This window comes from Kogia breviceps, chromosome 9 (assembly GCF_026419965.1).
Source record: "Kogia breviceps isolate mKogBre1 chromosome 9, mKogBre1 haplotype 1, whole genome shotgun sequence".
In the NCBI taxonomy this organism is placed as follows: domain Eukaryota; kingdom Metazoa; phylum Chordata; class Mammalia; order Artiodactyla; family Physeteridae; genus Kogia; species Kogia breviceps.
The window spans coordinates 103375248-103392843 of record NC_081318.1 but is presented as its reverse complement, the minus strand read 5'-3'; the positions used below and the strand labels follow the sequence as shown (position 1 = coordinate 103392843).

General features: G+C 39.9%; 1 protein-coding gene across 9 annotated transcripts in view; it reads right to left on the bottom strand.

The window, feature by feature from the left end:
• Positions 1–17596, bottom strand: part of HECW1 (HECT, C2 and WW domain containing E3 ubiquitin protein ligase 1) — a 463589-nt gene that overhangs the window by 338831 nt on the left and 107162 nt on the right. The gene's annotated exons all lie outside the window — the stretch shown is intronic.

Sequence of the window (17596 nt, the reverse complement as noted above, 5' to 3'; positions counted from 1 at the left end):
CTCCCCTCCTTTTTCTAGTCCCAGTTCAGTTATTAGTGACTATGGGAAGTTTTCATTTACCTACTGGCTGAGATATGTGCTATATACTTATGGTGTTTACATTAATGGAACCATGTGAAAGTTTATTACTGTGTAGGTTCTATTACAATTCTTCTGTTTTCTTCAAACATTCTGGTCACATAACCAATAAATGTATTTTTTAAAAACTATGCAATCATCCCAGGGTCACAAGGATGGTTCAACATATGCAAATCAATCAATGTGATACACATTGACTGTGTATCAATGTGATACATCAACAAAAAGAAAAGACAAAAACCACATGATCATCTCAATAGATGCAGAAAAGGCATTCGATAAAATTCACCATCCATTCATGATAACAACTCTTACCAAAGTGGGTACAGAGGGAACATATCTCAACATAACAAATGCTATTTATGACAAACCCACAGCCAATATAATACTCAACGGTAAAAGCTTAATACCTTCCTGCTAAAATCTGGAACAAGACAAGGATGCCCACTCCCACCACTTCTCTTCAACAAAGTACTGGAAGCCCTAGCCACAGCAATCAGACAGGAGAAAGAAATAAAACATATTCAAATTGATAGGGAAGAGGTAAAATTGTCATTATATGTAGATGACATGATAATATATACAGAAAACCCTAAAGACTCCACACAAAAACTACTAGAACTGATAAACAGATTCAGCAAGGTAGCAGGATACAAGATTAACATACAGAAATCTGTTGAATTTCTTTACACTAAAAATAAAATGTAAGAAAGAAAAAGTCAAAAAATGCCTTTTAAAATCTCATAAAAAATACCTAGGGATAAACCTCACTAAGAAGGTGAAAGACTTATACACTGAGAACTATAAAACATTGTTAAAGGAAATTGAAGATGATTCAAAGAAATGAAAAGATATCCCATACTCTTGGATTGGAAGAATTAACATTGTTAAAATGGCCATACTACCCAAAGCAATCTACAGATTTAATGCAATCTCTATCAAATGACCCATGACATTTTTCACAGAACTGAACAAATAATCCTAAAATTTATATGGAACCATAAAAGACCCAGAATTGCCAAAGCAATCCTTAGGAAAAAGAACAAAGTGGGAGACATAACCCTCCCAGACTTCAGATAATACTACAAAGTTACAGTCATCAAAACAGTGTGGTATTGGCACAAAAACAGAAATGTGGATCAATGGAACAGAATAGAGAGCCCAGAAATAAACCCACACACCTATGGACAATTAATCTTTAACAAAGGAGGCAAGAATACACAAAGGGGAAAAGAAAGTCTTCAGCAAGTGGTGTTGGGAAAGTTGGACAGCTACATGTAAATCAATGAAGTTAGAACACACCCTCACATCATACACAAAAATAAATTCAAAATGGTTTAATGACTTAAATATAATACATGACACCATAAAACTCGGAGAAGTGAACATAGGCAAAACATTCTCTGACATAAATCATACCAATGTTTTCTTAGGTCAGTCTCCCAAGGCAATGGAAATAAAAGCAAAAATACACAAATGGGACCTAATCAAACTTACAAGCTTCTGTATAGCAAAGGAAACCATAAACAAAACAAAAAGACAATCTACAGTCTCGGAGAAAATATTTGCAAATGATGTGACTGACAAGGGCTTAATTTCCAAAATATACAAACAGCTCACACAACTCAATAAAAAACAAACAAACAACCCAATTGAAAAATGGGAAGAAGACTTAAATAGGCATTTCTCTGAAGAATACATACAGATGGTCAATAGGGACATGAAAAGATGCTCACCATTGCTAATTATTAGAGAAATGCAAATCAAACATACAATGAAGTACCACCTCACACCAGTCAGAATGGCCATCATTAAAAAGTCTACAAATAATAAATGTTGGAGAGGGTGTGGAGAAAAGGGAACCCTTTTACACTGTTGGTAGGAATGTGAATTGGTGCAGCATTATGGAAAACAGTATGGAGGTTCCTCAAAAAACTAAAAATAGAGTTGCCATATGATCCAGAAATCCCACTCTTGGGCACATACCCAGACAAAACTATAATTTGAAAAGATATATGCACCCCTATGTTCACAGCAGCACTATTTACAACAGTCAAGACATGGAAACAACCTAAATGCCCAACAACAGATGAATGGTTAAAGAAGGTGTGGTATATATAATATATACAATGGAATATTACTCAATCATTAAAAATGAAATAATGGCTTTTGCAGCAACATGGATGGATCTAGAGATTATTATACTAAGTGAAGTCAGAAAGAGAAAGACAAATACCATATAATATCACTTACATGTGGAATCTAAATTATGACACAAATGAACTTATTAATGAAATAGAAACAGACTCACGGACATAGAGAACAGACTTGTGGTTGCCAAGGTGGGGTGGGGGGGAAGGATTGGGAGTTTGGGATTAGCAGATGTAAACTAGTATATATAGGGTTGATAAACAACAAGGTCCTACTGTATAGCCCAGGGAACTATATTCAATATCCTGTGATAAACCATAATGGAACAGAATATGAAAAGATATATATACATATGCATGGCTGAGTCACTTTGCTGTACAGCAGAAATTAACACAACACTGTAAATCAACTATACTTCAATACAATTTTTAAAAAACTGTAATCATATGGACATTTTTAGGTTGAAATAGAAAATTTTTCATCAAAAATTTAAATTACAGGGCTTCCCTGGTGGCGCAGTGGTTGAGAATCCGCCTGCTGATGCAGGGGACGCGGGTTCGTGCCCCGGTCTGGGAAGATCCCACATGCCGTGGAGCGGCTGGGCCCGTGAGCCATGGCCGCTGAGCCTGCGCGTCCGGAGCCTATGCTCCGCAACGGGAGAGGCCCCAACAGTGAGGCCCGCATACCACAAAAGGAAAAAGAAAAAAAAAAAAAAAAAAATTTAAATTACAAAGGATCCTATTTCTGGTATATTAACATTATTGATATTTATAAATAAAATGGTTACATCTCTCTTTTCAATGTATCCAGCAGAATCTAACATATTCATTTGATGCTTAAAACATATGGAAAATTTACACCTTTTGTTAGTCCCCTTCCAACTCCCTGAAATAATTTAATCCTAATGCTATATATTTATGATGTAAACTCTTTTATTAATTATGCTTTTCTATAACAAAGTATGTACATAAGTTTAAATTTAATTTTAAAAATTCCTATGATACTCCGCCCTAATTGTTAAATAATTTCTTCCAGGTTGGGTAATCGATTATTATTGTTGTTAAAATTATTATCAGCAGGATACAGCTGATCCAAATAAATATATTACAAATTTGATTTTAAAAATTACTAACATTAAAACATTATCAGAAATGCATCCCTTAATCATACAAATAGGGTCATTTCACTTCAAGAAGCTCATGTATCCATGACTAATATGACATTGCTAGAATGAGTCAGGCTTCCAAGTTAATGTAATTACTTTAAAAAATTATTATTATTATTACTATAGAATTAAGCAATAACATATATTAGTAATATACATAAATAGATATGAGTGAAAATGATTTTATTATAGCAATATTACACATCTTTGAACTATTCCGAAGATTTATACTCCAAATCTCATTGTCATTCCTCTTCAAAATTATCTTTAATGATCATACGCCAACAACTCAATTAGTTCCTGCTTCAGTTTGGTGAAAGTAAAGAACTGGAAAACACTTGACTTGGAAAAGATTTGTTCATCAGAGTTATTCACTTTCTGCGAAGTATACAAAAGTGGTTTACCAAGATTTATCAGGGGATCAATATTACGCTTTCACTTAGAGGTATAATTGATTAACTCATGAAAAGTTAGGGAAATTTACATATTATTAATTTCATTTCACTTTTACCAATACAATATTTTTAATATGGAGAACAGTATGGAGGTTCCTTAAAAAACTAAGAATAGAACTACCATATGACCCAGCAATCCCACTACTGGGCGTATACCCTGAGAAAACCATAATTCAAAAAGAGTCATGTAGCACAGTGTTCATTGCAGCTCTATTTACAATAGTCAGGACATGGAAGCAACCTAAGTGTCCATAGACAGATGAATGGATAAAGAAGATGTGGCACATATATACAATGGAATATTATCAGCCATAAAAAGAAACGAAACTGAGTTACTTGTAGTGAGGTGAATGGACCTAGAAACTGTCATACAGAGTAAAGTAAGACAGAAAGAGAAAAATAAATACCGTATGCTAACACATATATATGGAATCTAAAACAAAAAGAAAATGGTTCTGAAGAACCTAAGGGCAGGACAGGAATAAAGACACAGATGTAGAGAATGGACTTGAGGACATGGGGAGGGGGAAAGGTAAGCTGTGACAAAGTGAGAGAGTGGCATGGACATATAGACACTACCAAATGTAAAACAGATAGCTAGAGGGAAGCAGCTGCAGAGCACAGGGAGATCAGCTCGGTGCTTTGTGACCCCCTAGAGGGGTGGGATAGGGAGGGTGGGAGGGAGATGCAATAGGGAGGAGATATGGGGATATATGTATACTCATAGCTGATTCACTTTGTTGTAAAGCAGAAACTAACACACCATTGTAAAGCAATTATACTCCAATAAAGATGTTTAAAAATTTTTTTAAATAAAGGAAAAAATTATTTTATATCAGTCTATGCTTTAAATATACTTTTCTCATAATCTTCAAGCTATACATTCGATCATTCTATTTATGGAAAATATCTACCATATAACATAAGTGGTAAAGCCAGCTCTCTTTGTCAAACCAATTACCCAAATTAGATTTTTTTGGTCCAAAAAATGTCTGACCTAATTTTAAAATTTGAAATCAATGTGCTAATGTACGTTTCAAAGAATATTCTAACCATGACTAGAAATAAGGTGAAAGATTCAATTTGTAAGTTAGATTACTAAAAACTTCCAGTAAGATTAAAATGATATAGATCTAATATATTTATCCTTTTTAAAATAAGTTATACAAACAAGATACTAAATCATTCTCATTTCTTAATTTGTTCCAGTGCAATAATGTAATTTGCAGCTGAAATTACCAGTTATTGGAGAAGAGTAGAGCATGATAATAGCCTTGGCATTCTTTCTGTAATTGTGGTTATATGACTTGGTTCTGAAGGACAATTAAATGAGTCTCATTTATTATAAAAATCCAAAATAATTGCAATAATTTCATTAGACATAATTATTAAAAATTTTACATCTATTTTAAATAGTGAAAAGAATGCAGTGCTAAAAATAATCCGTCTAGCAGCTAGCATATATTAAAATTTTGTAGTAATAGTAACAGGAAGAATATATTAAACATTTCATAACATGACAAATAATTGTAAAGAAAAAGTATGATATGATTTGAAAAACTAGGTTTTGACTGCCTTAATTAATAACATTTTGCTAATATGAGAGAAGCCAGGGAAAAGTTACATTCAGGAATTTTATTTAATAGCCTTGAAAATGCTGGTTGTTCCAGGAAACATCTGGAATGAATGACTGGCTCTCGGGGTGAGTACTGAGGACAGATGGGAAGAAGTGATTACTTTTAAATATGGGTGGGCCTGTTTTTTAGTTTCATTATTTTGTACAGAAGCTCTTTTTGCTTTGCTCCCCAGTAAATCTCCCTTAAGAACTTCTTTCACTACAGGCAAAGAATGGAAAAGAAAAAGTCATTAAAATGAAACCTACCCTTACTCCACAGACCATGTATCTGTTGGATTCAGAACCTCGCAAACATGCAGGGCCAAGCATCCCCTTTCCAACACCACACTTCATTCTTAATAGAAACTTAGAAGACAGCAACAGCAGGGGGATGCTCTGAGGGTTTATGATGTCTTGATTTATTATTTTATAAAAAGGTTTTCTCTCTGTTTGATGCCCTTGAAGTTTACAGTCTATGGGTAATACACCAGGGTAAGAGATCTGAGGTAGGTGTGGGGAATGCCTCCTTTTTGTGAAGAGACATTGTGAACCCAGGTTTATCCAAACAGATTAATTTTAGAAAAGAATAGAGAGAAGTTGAGGGTATGAGAACAGAATTCTGTAAAATATTCATGCTTGAGTATTCCTTGGAAAGTCTTCTTTAACCCCCACTTCAAATCATGTTTGTCAATTTGAGGACAACTGTCCCATGAGACTGTGAGTTCCCTGAGTAGAGAGACAATCTCAGCTACCCCGGCATCTGTGGTCCCTCCTGGCACAAAGTATCACAAATAAACATTTACTGAAAGGATTAGTTCACTGATTTGCAGAAGAGAAAGGTGGGACATTTCAGAAGGGACTTAAAAGTGGGGACTGCTTAATAACTCATATAGCTCAATATCAAAACAAAAGCAAACAACCCAATAAAAACATAGGCAGAAGATGGAAATAGACAGTTCTCCAAAGGATACATCAAGATGGCCAACAAGCACATGAAAAGATGCTCAATGTTGCTAATTATTAGAGAAATGCAAATTAAAACCACAATGAGGTACCACGTCACACCAATCAGAATGGTCATCATCAAAAAGTCTACAAACAATAAATGCTGGAGAGGGTGTGGAGAAAAGGGAACCCTCCTACACTGTTGGTGGGAATGTAAGTTGGTGCAGCCACTATGGAGAACAGTATGGAGGTTCCTTAGAAAACTAAAACTAGAGCTGCCATATGATCCAGCAATCCCTCTCCTGGGCATATATCTGGAGAAAAACATGGTTTGAAAGGATACATGCACCCCAATATTCATTGAAGTGCTGTTTACAATAGCCAAGACATGGAAGCAACCTAAATGTCTATCAAGAGATGAATGGATAAAGAAGATGTGGTACTTATATACAATGGAATATTACTCAGCCACTAAAAAGAATGAAATAATGCCATTTGAAGCAACATGGATGGACCGAGAGATTATCATACTAAGTGAAGTAAGTCAGATAAAGACAAATATCATATGATATCACTTATATGTGGAATCTAAAATATGATACAAATGAACTTATTTACAAAACAGAAACAGACTCACAGACATAGAAAACAAACTAAGAAAAAGAGGAAAGAGGGGGAGGGATAAATCAGGAGCTTGGGAGTAGCAGATACACACTACTATATACAAAATAGATAAACAAGATCCTACTGTATAGCGCAGAGAATGATAACCAGTACCTTGTAATAACCTATAATGGAAAAGAATCTGAAAAAGAACATATACATAACTGGATCATCTTGTTGGACATCAGAAACACAACATTATAAATCAACTCTAGTTCAATAAAAATTTTTAAAAAGTGGGAGCTACTTGAATAAGCCAAAGCAAGTTGTATTCATATAAAAGTGTAAAGGTTAGATTTTTCCATCCTGATTTTTAGCCTACCTGCCTTCCCAACACACACACACACACACACTTCTATTTAATAATTCTTGAGTCCCCTATGAGCCTTCCGCAAGCATGCACAAATTCTGTCTTTTAGATGGTCCAATTCTCTATAATATTCTACAAGACCTGTCCCAGGGCCTTGTAGGTTTCCTATACTCACTCCGCTATGGTTTGAATGTATTTCCCCCCAAATTCATATGTTGAAGCCCCAATCTCTAATGTGTTGGTATTTGAAGGTGTGGTCTTTGGGAGGCTATTGGGTTTAGATGATGTCATGAGGGTGGAGCCTCTGTGATGGGATTAGTACCCTTGTAGAAAGAAGAGGAAGAAATCGGAGCCCTTTCTCTCTCTGCCATGTGAGATAGAGCAAGAAGGTAGCCGTCTACAAACCAGGAAGGGAGCTCTCCCCAGGAATCAGATCAGCCGGCATCTTTTTTTTTTTTTTTTTTTTTTTTTTTTTGCGGTACGCAGGCCTCTCACTGTTGTGGCCTCTCCCGTCGCGGAGCACAGGCTCCGGACGCGCAGGCTCAGCAGTCATGGCTCACGGGGCCAGCCGCTCCGCGGCACGTGGGATCCTCCCGGACCGGGGCACGAACCCGTGTCTCCTGCATCGGCAGGCGGATTCTCAACCACTGCGCCACCAGGGAAGCCCCCAGCCGGCATCTTGATCTTAGCCTTTCCAGCCTCCAGAACGGGATCTCCTGACCCAGGCAGACTAACAGGCTGCAGGGGTCCTGTGGTTGAGGAAAGCCCCAAATCAGACCCCATAGGAGGCTGACTCCAGCCAGGCCAGGGACTGTCGGTTCCATAAAGTCAAAAATCAAGGACAGTGATTTCAAATGTCTCTCAACTCTTCCCACCCCTTTGGGAGAAGAGCCCATAGAGCTGTGGCAGTTCTTTTAGTGCAGTTCCCACCCCCACCCCCGGCGCATCCACCACATCACCTTAAATGGAGACGCTGTGGGGCCGTGAACGTCAATCGCCCCACGGCAGAACAGCAGTCCTGGTCCTCCTCTGTGACTTACTGCCGTTATTAGTCCTTCACTCGCCAGGAAATCCAGCCTTATTTTACTCTGGCTCCTTCCCATCCGCATTCAAACACGTTCACTCCTCCCCCACGTTCCGCTGACCCTAATAATCAGTTTATCCTCTTCCCTTCTCGGCAGACTTGTAGAAAGACATTTATACTCTGGGCTTCACTTCTCCACATCTTCCTCAATTTTTTTCCCAGTTGTATCCTGGTTGCAAACTCACCCTCCGACTGAAACTTCTCTCTTAGAGAAAAAAAAATGGGGTGGGGGCTTCTCCTTGCTAATTCCAATCTGTATGACACAGGAGAGAGGGGGAGACGTTCCCTCACAAATATTACAGGGTTTCACAGAGCAGACAGGAGCCCTGACATATCCCTAAGAAAGAAAAACACATCATCCTGAAAGAGACAGAGAACTGGAATCCAGAAGGAGCCACTCAGGAAGCAGAGTGGTGCCTCTTGTGTCTGGAGAACGTCACATATCCACGGTCACCGACTTAGGACATCTGCCTGGGAGGGGTCATCTGCTCTCTCTGAGTCAGCAGCAGTGACAGGGCAGCATCCATCTTCAGTGTGCCCAGCGCCATCCTGAAACCATTCGTCACGACAGCATTGTGGGCAAGATTATCAGGAAGGCTTGGCAGCTTTGATGTCAATGTTATGCCAGCTTCATAAAACAGTTGAGGCCTCATGCAACAGGGCCAGCTGAGTTGACATGAAAGGCCCCTGCCTCCCACTCCTGATGCTGCCCTACCTGCTTCAAATTCAGCTGACCGGGGCTTCCCTGGTGGCGCACTGGTTGAGAATCCGCCTGCCAATGCAGGGGACACGGGTTCGAGCCCTGGCCCGGGAAGATCCCACATGCCGCAGAACGGCTAAGCCTGTGTGCCACAACTACTGAGCCTGCACTCTAGGGCCCGCAAGCCACAACTACCAAGGCCTGCGTGCCACAACTACTGAAGCCCGTGCTCCGCAACAAGAGAAGCCACCACAATGAGAAGCCCGCACACTGCCACAAAGAGTATCTCCTGCTCGCCGCAACTAGAGAAAGCCCGCACACAGCAACGAAGACCCAACGCAGCCAAAAATAAATAAATTAAAATAAATAATTTTTTTTTTAAAACCCACAATGAGAAACATTAAAAAAAAAAATTCAGCTGACCTTTGAAGAACATAGGTTTGAGCAGCTCTGGCCCACTTAAATGCAGATTTTTCTCAACAGTAAATATTACAGCACTAAACGATCCAATTAAATTTTATTTTTTAACAGCTTGGTGGCAGGATCAGGACTGAATCAAACTTCTGATGACATATGGGGACAAGAGAAATGCAGACATGGTGCCCTTGAATCCCTGCTGGAGGTCACTGTCTTTTTCACCATTTCCAAGGGCTGTTGGTAAGTTTCTCTCAGTTGATCACCACTATTTTTGCATTCAAGTGTTGGATCTAATTGCCTTTTCAGACCACAATTCCTGAGCTTTTGAGTGGAAAACATCAGGCCTTAATTCTGTCCCTGGATTCCACGTTGGGAGCTGCTGTAGTTCCCCATGTTAGGAATCCTTCCCAATTCCACATAATTGAAGACTGTTGGTAGCAGCTGTAGGTCCCCATTTGTTCGGAATTAGTCTGCAGTCCCCATACTTTGAGGTATGCTGGGTTCAACCCCTTCCCCAGTCCAAAGTTACATGGGATTTGGTGGTGGTTACTGGCAGAGCTGGACTGGGTCCAACTTGAGAACTGAACTGAGCCTGATTTAAGAAGTGGACTGGGTCTGGGTTGGAACTGGGTCTGATTTGAACTGTACTAGGTCCAGCAGGAGGCTTCAGGGAGATAGTAAATAAAGGCCTTGCTAAAGAAATGGGATACTTTATATTCAAAGAGTTGAGAGCGACACCTTTCAACACATCTGCTTATTTTATGTTTAACAATTATAGTCCTGGAAGTTGCAGATATCTAACAAGAGAGCAAGATTTTACTAAAAATCTAGAATTACAACGGTCATTTTGGGAAACATTTCAGTTAGAAAGGATTGTTCACTTAAGAAGTGCACTGGATGTCCATCGACAGAGGAATGGATAAAGAAGATGTGGCACATATGTACAATGGAATATTACTCAGCTATAAAAAGAAATGAAACTGAGTTATTTGCAGTGAGGTGGATGGACCTAGAAACTGTCATACAGAGTGAAGGAAGTCAGAAAGAGAAAAACAAATACCATATGCTAACACATATATATGGAATCTAAAACAAAAAAAGGTTCTGAAGAACCTAGGGGCAGGACAGGAATAAAAATATAGACATAGAGAATGGACTTGAGGACACGGGGAGGCGGAAGGGTAATCTGGGGTGAAGTGAGAGAGTGGCAGGGACATATATACACCACCAGATGTAAAACAGATAGCTAGTGGGAAGCAGCCGCACAGCACAGGGAGATCAGCTCGGTGCTTTGTGACCACCTAGATGGGTGGGATAGGGAAGGTGGGAGGGAGACACAAGAGGGAGGGGATATGGGGATATATAGGTATATGTATAGCTGACCCACTTTGTTATAAAGCAGAAACTAACACAACCATTGTAAAGCAATTATACTCCAATAAAGAGGTTAAGAACAAAGATAAATAGCTCAACCTTCCTGGCTTCAGCTACACCTGGAGAGCTGATAGGATATATTTTTGCACATGACCCAAGGACGTGAAGCCACACCAAACAACCAGCTCCATTTGGTTCCCAACTTAAAATCATCATGCGTCTAAAAGCTATTTGGTAAAGAAAGAAGAGCTGCATGAAATCACGACCATTGGAGATAACTGTGTGAGATAAGAATTTGCTGTACTAAAAAGCCTATCCTAATTTACTGCCAATGGCATGTCATTCTTTAGGGCAGTTGTTCTCAACCAGGAGTGATTTTGCTCCCAGAGGACTTTTAGCAATGTCTGGAGACATTTTTGGTTGTTCTAGCTGTGGGGTGCTACTGGTGTCTATTGCATAGAGGTCAAGGATGTTGCTAAACATCCTATAACACATTTGTCCCTTATGACAAAGAATTATCCAGTCTAAAATGCCAATAGTTCCATGAAACCCTGCTTTAGGGGATGTCCGTTTCTACTGTGTATTTTTACTTTACTTTTGTTCTCATAAGTTTTAACTATTTGTTATCAAAAACCAGAAGCGTCACCCATTTTTGACCGAATGGAGTCATGGCCAGCAATAGGTAAAAGCAATTATAGGGAATCACTGTGTTCAGACGTCTTCCTTCTCGAGATTCCCCATGGGGTAGTCAAGTGATGTGTAGGACCTGGCGACGGGTACCACAGGAACTGCAGTGGGCCTTGTCTGGATTTTTCCAAATGCGAGGTCTCCTTGGGCTACCCTGTGCATCCTGACATGACACTGAAGTTGGTGTCAGCGTCTCGTGATCATTTCACATAGCACAGGGTGGTGCTGGCCCATGTCTCCCTAATCCAGACAAGAGAATATAATTTTCACAGGAAAAGAACCTGGACTCTCAAGTCACTATCAAAATGTTTGAAAGTTTAAAAAAAAAAAAAAAAAAAGTGCACTTGAGAGCAAGGAATCCCAAACTTGACAGATAGAATGGATGCTTACTTTAATTGGTATGCAGAGGCTTACAGAAGCCTTCAAGATTCCAAAACGGCTTCATTAAAAGACTCATTACAAAAGGCTAATGAAAAATGAAAGGTACCAAAAACAAAACACCATAGGACTGATGTGATTCTTACTGCTCCCTCCCCATTCCTTTTCACCGGAGTACTCACATTTTACTAATTCTCTGTCTGAACTGCCTTTCTATTCCAAAGAGACTACGAGAGAGTTGGCATTTAAAATAAAAAACTCCCCAAGGCCACAGACAAACCTCCTTCGGTATCGTGCATACCTTGGTCAAAGACTGAACTAAGAGCATAGTTAAAGAATTTCCTAAATCTAGGGAGGAACCCCAAAAGTTTTTTTGAAGAATGTAGAGTTATTATCCATCAGGGCTATGCCTCCAGATTGCCAGATCTTTATCAGCTTGTGCACGTGCTGGTAGGACCTGGGGAAGGCCCCCAAAGTGGACTCAGGAAGCAAGATGGCAAAACCTCAAGGATGATATTCAAGATCCTCAACTGGAAAGGGCTTGAAAAATAGCAAGTAACTTCTACAAGCCGTTCCTAGAGTCTTCCCTGCCTGCACTGACAGTCTATTATTCAAACATGCAAACAAGAGAGATGAAACCGGCCAACTTTAAAGGCCCCTTGGAAGCCCTCTTCTTTTGGCATCCTGGGTTCCAAAAACTAAGTAAGGTTACGCAGGTTGCTCTAGATGCCCTCCTTGTAAATGGACTGTCTCCTGAGATTAGTATACCAATAAAAAGGCAGAAAATAGGATGGGAGGCCATGGGCCAGACCAAACTCATGACTATGGATGAGCGTTTTAAAAGGACCCCAGAGCAAGATCGTAAACAAAAATCCACCAGGCTAATAGCCTCTACAGTTACAACAGCTACCAGGGCCAGAGACCCAAAATAACATGCAGGCCTTCGGCATTGCATTCCCCAGGGGGCCATCATCAAAACACTGGTCTAAAGATCGATGTCTCAATGGTAATCAACTGGGACGCTGGAAAAAGAGATCGTCCTCAAAGGTCCTATGCAAATTCCTCTCAAACACCCTCATATCTATCTCCAGGGGAGGTGCCCCACGTGGGCCCCTCCCACAGTTGACGGAGCTCCGAGGGGTTCTCTGGGAAACTATTACCAGTAATCTCCTTAAACAGCCAAGGGGAAGTCAAAATTAAAATTAATGAGAAATTTTGCCAGATTCTAGTTGATTTTGCAGCTATGCTTTCTACTTTAAACCCCACCCTAATAGAACAAGAAATTCCTAAAAGTAAAAAAGGAGGTTTCTATACTGGGGGTATCTAATAAAGTTCAGAGAGAATTTTTATCTTAAACAACACAAATGACTCTGGGACCTTTTACTAAAAACACATTCCTTTGTATATATTGTATATATGTGCCACATCTTCTTTACACATTCATCTGTCGATGGACACTTAGGTTGCTTCCATGTCCTGGCTATTGTAAATAGAGCTGCAATGAACACTGTGGTTCATGACTCTTTTTGAATTATGGTTTTCTCAGGGTATATATACAATGGAATACAACTCAGCCATAGAAAGAAACGAAATTGAGTTATTTGTAGTGAGGTGGATGGACCTAGAGTCTGTCATACAGAGTGAAGGAAGTCAGAAAGAGAAAAACAAATACCATATGCTAACACATATACATGGAATCTAAAAAAAAAAAAAAAGGTTCTGAAGAACCTAGGGGCAGGACGGAATAAAGATGCAGACACAGAGAATGGACTTGAGGACACGGGGAGGGGGAAGGGGAAGCTGGGACAACGTGAGAGAGTGGCATGGACATATAGACACTACCAAACGTAAAATAGCTAGCTAGTGGGAAGCAGCCGCATAGCACAGGGGGATCAGCTCGGTGCTTTGTGACCACCTAGAGGGGTGGGGTAGGGAGGGTGGGAGGGAGACGCAAGAAGGAGGAGATATGGGGATATACGTATACATATAGCTGATTCACTCTGTTATACGTTAGAAACTAATACACCATTGTAAAGCAATTATACTCCAATAAAGATGTTAAAAAAAAAATTCCTTTTTTACTATGTGAAACAGCCCCAGTCAGTCTATTAGGCAAAGGTCTCCTGTCTAAATTTAAAAGACTGATGTGTTTTACCTCCGAGTCTAACCTTAGAATTCCCTTCACCAACCTGAACCTGGCTCTTGTATGTTCCTTGCTGCCTGTCCTTGATGTAGAAAAAGAATTTCAACAAAAGCCCCCTGATCTAGTTGAGGTACCCCCAAATTTGTGGGTTCCTTCTAATACTGATATTTGAAGAGTAAAAAGTTAAAAAACTATAAAGATTCAGATACACATGATTAAATTCTCCGTCAATTACCTCAATATGCATTAAAGCCTGAGGCTACATAAGGCCTCACACCCACAGTAGAAGACTTAACCGCCCAGGGGCTAATCATCTACCTGACTCAAAAGGGTTCACTGCTATAAACTTTTGTCCCGCCTTTTTTGGCATCCCTGTAGATCCCAACAGCCAATGTCTATTCGCCTTTACTTGGGAGGATCAACAACATACCTGGACACTCATGCCTCAGTCACTCACTGAGGCCCCTTATTTCTCCCAAGGGCTCCACTATGATGTAAGCACCCTCCAGTCCCCGAGAAATCAGCCCTTTTACAATATGTAGACGACTCTCTGCTGTGCTCAGTAACCAAAAAGTTGTCCATAAAAGATTCCATTTATTTATTGCAACAGTTAGTTGTAAAAGGACACAAGGTCTCTAAGGAAAATTGCAATTATCTCTAGACACTGTTCATTACTTAGGTCATCATCTAAGTACTGAAGAAACCCAGCTATCTCCGAAAAGAATTGAACCAATCCAAGAATTTCCTAGACCCACAGCGAAGTGCCAGCTTCATGGATTTCTAGGTCTGGCTGGTTATTGCAGACTATGGGTTCCTAATTTTTCTCTATTAGTTTCCTATTAGCTTTCTTTTAACTTCTATGAACTTACTAAAGTTTCAGTCCCGGAACTCTCCTTAGGAAGAGAAATGTGAGCAGGCTTTTATAAGACTAAAACAAGTACTCCAAGAACCACCTGCCTTAGGGCTACCTAACTATTCAAAACGTTTAACCTGATTTGTGGATGAAAGAGATACCCAAGCCCTGGGAAAGCTCACAAGAGCATGGCGATAAAACATGGCAATAAACATAGGCCTATTGCTTACTGCAGCATTCCGCTTGGTTCAGTGGCTCATGTCTGTCCCAGCTGTCTTAAGGCTATTGCTGCAACTGCAAAGTTAGTAGAAGCCTCAGCAGATCTATCCCTAGGAAATGATATTTATAACACTCCTCACACTGTCCAAAGTCTTAACTCTGAATTGACTCAACTTTTCTCTGAAAGCAGACCAACCTCCCGTGAGATCCTCCTGCTTTCACCTCCTAATCTGCATCTTAAATGTTGCAAGTTGCTAATCCTGCTATGTTACAACCTCTCCCTGGCGAAGGCAAGCCCCGTGACTGCGAGGTAATAACGTCCCATTTGGGGACACCGCATCCCGATTTACGAGACACCCCTTGAACCAATCCTGAGCTAATCTTGTTTGCTGATGGGTCATACCGTAGAAACAAAAAAGGGAATTTTCAAGCTGGTTACGCTATTACTACCCAATATGATCTACTCAAAAGGGTTTCCCATAAGTTAAATCAACCCCACAAGCAGAGCTGCATACCCTTACCCAGGATATGCCCGTTATCAGAAGACAAACTGTTAATATTTATATTGACAGCCAATATGCCTTTGGGGTCGTCCATGATTTGGGGATATTATGGAAACAAAGACTTTTTTCTTACATCCTCTGGAATTCCAATAAAAAAATGTGAAAGAAGTTAAAAAATTTTTTTTACTGCTATTCTCTTACTTTCTGAAATTGCTGTCATCAAAATCGAGGCTCATACTAAAAGAGCTGAACCTGAGTGTCAGGGAAATGCCCTGGATAACTTTCATGCAAAGATAGCAGCAACAGAATCTATAAAGATTGCAGCATGTGTAGATGAAGTTCATTCTGCTTATGCAAAACAAAAAACGGCCCCTCATTGCCAGACTTTTGCTGTCCTGATGTCCTTGTAACATGGAAACAGTCTGCTACTGAATCAGAGAAATTAAGGTGGGCAAACAAGGGCTGCAAATTTAATTACTAGTTGGGACTACGGGAAACTCAAGACAGCCACTTGGTTCATCCCAGCTTCCTGGAAAATGCGATTTTTTTTGTTTTCGCCTTCTTTCATCCGCCATAGTGCATTTAGGATGACTCAAATTACGAAGAGATGTTGGTGAGGAGATGTCTAGAAAATTGTGAAAACAGTTTACCAGCAATATTTGACCTGTCAGGGTCATAACCCTGGAAAAACTAGTTTTGTCCCCAGACCTCCTCCCTCTGGACCCTTTGAGCACCTACAGCTGGACTTCATTCAACTGTCGCCCAGGATGGGTTATCAATAAGTTCTTGCCATTGTACGTATGCTTTCTGGATGGGTTGAAGCCTTCCCTTGCTGCAAGGTTGATGCCCTCACAGTAGCAAAGAAATTGTTAGAAAATGCATTTCCCACTTGGGGTGTTTCTTCCACAATCTCCAGTGATTGAGGCACCCACCTCACTGGGCAAATCATCTGAGTTTTAGCAAAAACCTTGCAAATGTAGGAATTATCACTATCCTTATCACTCTCCATCATCAGGCAAGATCAAGGGAACTGGATTCAAGCAGAACAAGAATGAATAACATGGAACTGATAAGAATGAACTGATAAGGATAATTATAATTCTTATGACTTTGTCTTTCAAATATTGTTGGTTCTTTAATGTTTTTCCCAGATCTGAAGAAATCTCTCCTCTTACTCTATCAGTAATTTGCTAAGCTATACCTTTGTGAACAAAGATGAAACATTTACTTTTTCTCCCTAGCTGATCCTCCAGAATTCAGAAACTCCTAGGGAGTATTCATCCTTACTGTCAGGCTCCTTGTTAATAGGACACAATTAGAAACAGTGGCTATATTACCAAGGCTTTGGCTGGAATGTCCTATTTGAGAGAGGTGTGCATAGACTCAGATATGACCAGACAGCTTGGAGGGAGCACTTGGAAAAATTGACCTGGTACCTTTGCCTGTGGAGTCCCAGCAAAGCAGTCTTACAAAGAACTTATACAGTCAATGATAGTCTTGCTGCATTTATACAAATAATCAGGCCAAGTTAAATATAAACAAATCAGTTTTACTGTGATTATCTCTGGTAAAAGATCGGGGTAATTGTGGAGAGAAGAGTTACGCTCATACCTCTGTAGACATTAGCTTCTAGGCCTGTTAATTGTCTTTGAGGTTTTGTTATATACCTGTAAACTGGACTGGATCCTGAATTCTTCTAGTTTCCACACATATCTGGCTAAAACTCACCAAATTAATGTTTCCAGTTTTCTCCCACCCTTTTGATTTAGAATCACTAAGAACAAAGGCAGCCTTCAAGCCCCGTTCTGACCACTGATCCTGCTGCAAAACTAGAAGGTATTGAGCCTTGGGTGCAC